Source organism: Staurois parvus, unplaced genomic scaffold (genome assembly GCF_062004578.1).
Source record: "Staurois parvus isolate SC_StPar_1 unplaced genomic scaffold, SC_StPar_1.0 ptg000498l, whole genome shotgun sequence".
Taxonomy (NCBI): Eukaryota; Metazoa; Chordata; class Amphibia; order Anura; family Ranidae; genus Staurois; species Staurois parvus.
The window spans coordinates 9,635,405-9,641,404 of NW_028318294.1; the positions used below are offsets into that span (position 1 = coordinate 9,635,405).

Here is a 6,000-nt window from a genome sequence, read left to right on the forward strand (position 1 = left end):
AATATCACATTAAGTCTGCCTTTTATCAAGGATATACATCTTCCGATTATTCATGCTTTGGAATTTGCTCGGTGGTAGTTACCTCTTGCTACTGCTTTGAAGTGCCCCATGTCTACTTTTATCTAAATCATTAGGATACATGTTTATAATTTAGATGCCAGTTCAAAATTGGTGTTCATAGCCATGTGTTACTTTGAAGACCTTATTAAATGTGTTCTTCTGCACTCATCCCATCACAAGTTAAGAATTTTCTCTTCAAATCAATTATGTTTTAAGCTAACGCAGTAAGTGGTAATGTACTCCATTGGTTAAATCGACCCCAATGTGTCATTGTAGTATTTTACCTTTCCACCAAAATAAACTTCTTTATGAAGAAAGTCTACTAGAGAACGTTAAAAAAAACGGGTCCAGTCTTTATTAGAACTTTTTAAAGCCATACATGAAAACGGATTCCTAGCTCATAATATTAAAAAAAGCTTTTTTTTCTGTATCTTTTAGCTAATACTGAAAGTCCTTACGGTACGTGAACTTGAGTCCATGTTGGGCAGCACAGTAGGCAACCTGCTGAAGGGTCCAGCAACCGTATTGGTGCTATTACCTCCCGCTGTGTCCTCCGACTGTAATACCTTTGCTCAGGCTAAGGTAGCTGAAGTCTCCTTCAAATCAATCCCCAAAAAGAGCCAACACCACCTGCTGAAGGGTACCCTGCTGTATTGTCAACAACCAAACTCACAACCTTGTTGTATAAATTATACAAAATTAGCCAATTGATCCAATTGAGAACACTAGAGAACGTTATTCATTGGAATGCTTCCATTCTCACTTTAAGGTACTTTCGTTCAATAGAACGGAGCCAGTCTTCATGGGAACTTTTAAAGCCATATAGGAACAAAAATCCTAGCTCATAATATAAAAGAAAAGCTTTATCTGTATCTTTCTGCTAATGTTGAAAGTCCTCATGGTACACTGAACTTAGTCCATGTTGGACAGCACAGTAGGCAACCTGCTGAAGGGTCCAGCAACTGTATTGGTGCTATTACCTCCCACTGTGTCCTCCGACTGTAATACCTTTGCTCAGGCTAAGGTAGCTGAAGTCTCCTTCAAATCAATCCCCAAAAAGAGCCAACACCACCTGCTGAAGGGTACCCTGCTGTATTGTCAACAACCAAACTCACAACCTTGTTGTATAAATTATACAAAATTAGCCAATTGATCCAATTGAGAACACTAGAGAACGTTATTCATTGGAATGCTTCCATTCTCACTTTAAGGTACTTTCGTTCAATAGAACGGAGCCAGTCTTCATGAGAACTTTTAAAGCCATATAGGAACAAAAATCCTAGCTCATAATATAAAAGAAAAGCTTTATCTGTATCTTTCTGCTGATGTTGAAAGTCCTTATGGTACGCTGAACTTAGTCCATGTTGGACAGCACAGTAGGCAACCTGCTGAAGGGCACCCTGCTGTATCGTCTACAACCCAACTCACAACCAGTTTCTTGTGTAAATTATACAAATTAACTATTTGATCCAACTGGCTGGTCACCTTTGACAGCAAGTCAAATTTTTTGATCTGTTGAACATCAACTGTCAATGACAAAGTAAAAATGAATCCGAAAGCTTGATTTTAGGCAATAACACACCGAAACAGGAGAAATGAACAACTTGACACTTTCGCATTTCAGCATTAGAAATAGTCTTTGTTTGACTGCCTCTTTCAAGCCAAGAATATACACCGATTACAGCTAAGCATTTAATCTAGGTTGCCAACCAGAGTTCATGTGTAATATTTTTTTTTCTTCTTCCAGAAGACATTCTATAAGTAATTGCACTCACTATAACCAGCCTCAAAAGTTCAATCACATCAGCGCTGTAGTAAACATAATGAGAAGAGATTTTACATTTTTCACACCGCTTAATAATAGTCTTTGTTATACCCAGAGCCAGCTGTTATAGAAATTGAATGTACACATAGAACGTTCGAACCCCCTGCCTTTGCTAACAAACTTCAGATCAGTAGCTTTGTTCCAGCCATGCTCAGAAACCCGTTGAGCTTACTATTTTCTGTTGTCATTTATGTCTGGGGAATTACATTTTAGTTCCTTCTCTACAGGGCCCTTAAAAAAAAACAACAAACTTTGTGCAAGTTGTGATGAAGATATAATTATGGTATTACAACAGGGTAGGAAAAAGATTGCACATCATTAATCACTATTGTCCTTTGAGTGTTTTGGGCCTCTTACCAAATAAAAGGGTCTTGAAATTTAGGGTGCTCTTCATGAGCAAGTGGTGAGAGTGAACAACATATATTAAATATATTCCAATAAAGTGGATGAGTAACAAAAGCCGTTGATACTGTCTTTCATGAGCTGAAGTTGTTCAAGTGTAAACAGCAGAAGGACCCCATTGGATGGAAAGTTTAATTTCTAAATGCCTAAATCAAGACATGCAAAAGCACTTACAGAGGCAAAGAAACCACACAAAGCTCAACATATACAACTTAAATTTTCCAAATTCTCTTTTTAAAAAATGAAATATTTTTCAAATTTGAGATGCTTTTTACTTGAAGCTCTTAGACGATGTATTTATTAACATTATTAATATCATATGCTATTCACACTAAGCATATATATCTTTATCCCCAAATGACCCTCCCCCCATAGTACTTACATCCAACTAATCATTTATGCTTGTATCCTTTACCATCTGTTTCATGTTGAATTCCAAATAAATTATTCATAATTCATCTTAATTTATTCCAATTTAAATAAAATAACCTTGACCAAAAATACTAAAAGCTATCTAATTTAAACCACTAATAGTGTATTTTGTGCCTTTTACGATATTTACGAAAAACAGAAGCAGAACCTCTAGACTTTGGACAACATTATCATTTACTTGTGATTTATCCAAACATTTGAACTGGTAACCAAAGTCATCCGTGTACATCGAAGACGTAGGGTGACATAACTGACCTACAACCCTAGAAAGGATCTACTTGCCCTAGTGATCTCCAAACTGTTATTTGCAGACTCATTAAAAACCCAATAAACTTCTCAGGCGTCCTGTGAGTACTCCACTGTTGAGCAAAGGTGAAGAATCAATAATTACGAAGCAGATGACAGACAGAAAATGCCTTCTTTACAGGTATGACTCAAAGACTGTTCTTTAAGCTGTCACAAGAATCATCCTTTTCGAAAACGTAAAAGGTAATGGAAGGCAAAAGGTAATGATTTTTTTCTTTTCTAATTCAAAAAGTTTCCCAAAACTAGATACCTAATTTATTGGATTTAAATAAAAAAATGGGAGTTGACTGGTCGTTTTCCAAGTGACCAGAAATACTCCCATAAACATGTTTTTCTCAAAGCGGTAAACTCTTATCATTTTGATCTGTCATCATTCAATCACAAAAAAAATGTAGCCTTTGGCCCTCACTTGGTTAAGAAATAAATGATTGTACAGTTGTGTCTGTAGGAAGTAAACCGCCGTGTTGTTTGATGATGGCACACTTCTATTTGGCTGTATCCAAAATTTACATAAGATACCAAAAGCACCTCAATATGGAAATGAGACAGCGCACGTGTGATCATAAAATATTTATACTTTTTTTTGTCTCTCTTAGTTACACCTGCCCTTCTCTGCCATCTTATCTTCTGAGCATCAATTAAAATGCAGCAACACGTCTCAAATTAAATCGATCTGAGATGTATATGTGGAAAGACCCACAAACGTCCCACATTTGATATTCAGCCGGCAGTGCCGAGCCAAAAATAATTAAAGAAAGGACAGACCTCCAGTAGACACATCAAATCCTAGTAACCCTCAAAATTAAATCTTAAAAGAAAAAAAAAAATTGGAAGGCAATATCAGGCTTTAAAATCCCTATGGATATTAATAGGTATGAATCTATATTTCTATCATTTTTTTTCAAAGGTTTAGAACTGTTATTCGAATGCCAGTTCTGAGGACCTAGTGGGATGTAACCAGCATGGTTTTTGATGAATGTTTTATAGATGGCTTCTGTGATATAAAAATGTGATAGCCAACTTTTTATCCGTATCTAACCTACCTGAAGCCCAGCTTGAGTTTGGAATCGCTGAGTAGACTGATAACTAGGGACAACCAGGAACTCCTTTAAACTGCATGCAGTCCCTCCAAAAAAATGGTTGCAACCCAGAGCTCCAACAGGTTTCAAACAAAAATTTGTAGACAATTCTCATTTCCTTTTATAACATCCATAAATCTTGGCAACTTCAGCTGCACATAAACACGTATGTCTAAGATCTAGGCTATTCCTCTATTCTGCAAACCTGTTGGAATACAAGCCTTGCATCCATGCAAAACCCTTCCATACCATTTGACTATCTCTCCCGTACTTTAATATGACGGGTTTTTTTTTTTTTGCTTGGCTCTTTGCATCATTTTTCCATAATTAATTCCGATGCTTATCTATTGCAGTGCTCTCCAGATTTGCATGGTGCTGCAGCGCCTTAACCCCTCAGCTGCTGCAGCTATGCACAGAAGTGTCAATGAAAAAAGGGGAGTCAAGACGTTGGGCTTGAGCAAGACCGGATCTCCTTAATCCGATGGTGTGGATCCAGAATCTGTTCTATTGCACCATCAAGTGTCATCAATGCAAGACGTTCCGTAGAGCACAGGTCCCTAGATGCAACAGCCAGGATGGAAGCATTAAGCTCCAGGCACATAATGCTACGTCTAGCCACCACTTCATATTTTAATGATGTCTCTAACCTGCCATAGAACGGCAGGGATAAGTTTTGGGATTTCTGGGGTTTTAGAGGCAGCCAAGGAAAGAGAAAAAAAAAAAGAGAGAGATGAGGAACGAGAGGAGGAAAGTACCTGCCACCTACAGCTAGAATCTGACAAGCAAGCTGCAATCAAATTAGAATATCTAAATAGTCGACTCCAAGCAAGTGTCATGCAGTAGGTGTAAATCTTACAGGTCTCTCTAGGCATCACCCCACCTGTTCCCTTTAGATTCCCTTTAGATTGCCCCCCCCCCAGTCGCCGGCTTGACTGATCTCCATCAATTGACATAGGAGGGTCGCCAATGATATTTATTCTCAGCATGCAAAAAAAAAAAGGCAAACCATTTCAGGACATGACGGCAAGCTGACATCTGCTCGGAATGCAAACAGTGATTAAATGTAAAGGAGGAGGTGGAGGTACCGGGAGATCTGCACCGCTACCACACCAAACTCTCATGGACCTTTTACTGCAGGATGGCTCTCCATGACCCCAAGCAGCCGAGAAGTCGCAGATTTGACGAGACCCCCCCCCCCCAAAAAAAAAGTGCTGCACAAATAAAAAAATAAAAAAAAGAAGAAGGTGGGTACTTACTGTGCCAATGATCAGTCCATCCCTCCAAAGGATATCATAAAAAAATAAAGGTTGGACTTCTAGTAGTGCCAAGCTGGATCCTGGATAAGCCCCTCACTCAGCCAGGCTCCTGCGCCTTTTCATACTGATGCACTCTCTTCTCCGGCTCTATGGGTCCTGATGGAGAAGATGCAGGTCTGTGTCTCCGCACATCAGCAGTGCATTGAGAAGGAAGGAGAGAGAGAGAGAGAGAGAGAGGAAAAAAAAAAAGAAGAAAAGCACGCAGACAAAAGAGGCGAGAGGGATATTCCCAGTAAATCCTCGAATTTTATCAGTGAGCTGCTCCAATGTGCCTGGCTGCTGAGCAAAACAGTGAAGGGTTTGAGAAAGTGATCTTACCAAGAGCCTCCCCTGTCAGCTCTTATTGGGCTGCCAGTCTGGGGAGGCTGGTCCGTCGATTCAACATTCAGGGAGGCTTTTTTATTTTTTTTTCCTTCTCTCTTCTCTTCTTTATTATCATTTCAAGCCAAGTGCCCAACTTTTCTTGTCATTGTTGATTCAATCATTGTCCTGACGGCGTGCAGGCGGCCGTTAACCCCTCAGCTGCTGAAGGATTACGCTGATCCCCCCCTCCCATCCCTGGGGTCGTAAATAATATCAG

At 39.2% G+C, this 6,000-nt stretch overlaps 1 protein-coding gene across 3 annotated transcripts in view; it reads right to left on the minus strand.

Moving 5' to 3' along the window:
• CDH8 (cadherin 8) overlaps positions 1–5,730 on the minus strand; it is a 632,421-nt gene extending 626,691 nt beyond the window's left edge. The window contains exon 1 of one of the 3 annotated variants that reach the window (XM_089689822.1): positions 5,361–5,730. The gene's annotated coding sequence lies outside the window, so the exon portion shown is untranslated. Of the gene's footprint in view, positions 1–4,068; positions 4,176–5,360 lie in introns of those variants that run through there. The other 2 variants (XM_089689824.1, XM_089689823.1) reach the window with 2 other exon arrangements.
• Between the last annotated feature and the right edge of the window lie 270 nt (positions 5,731–6,000).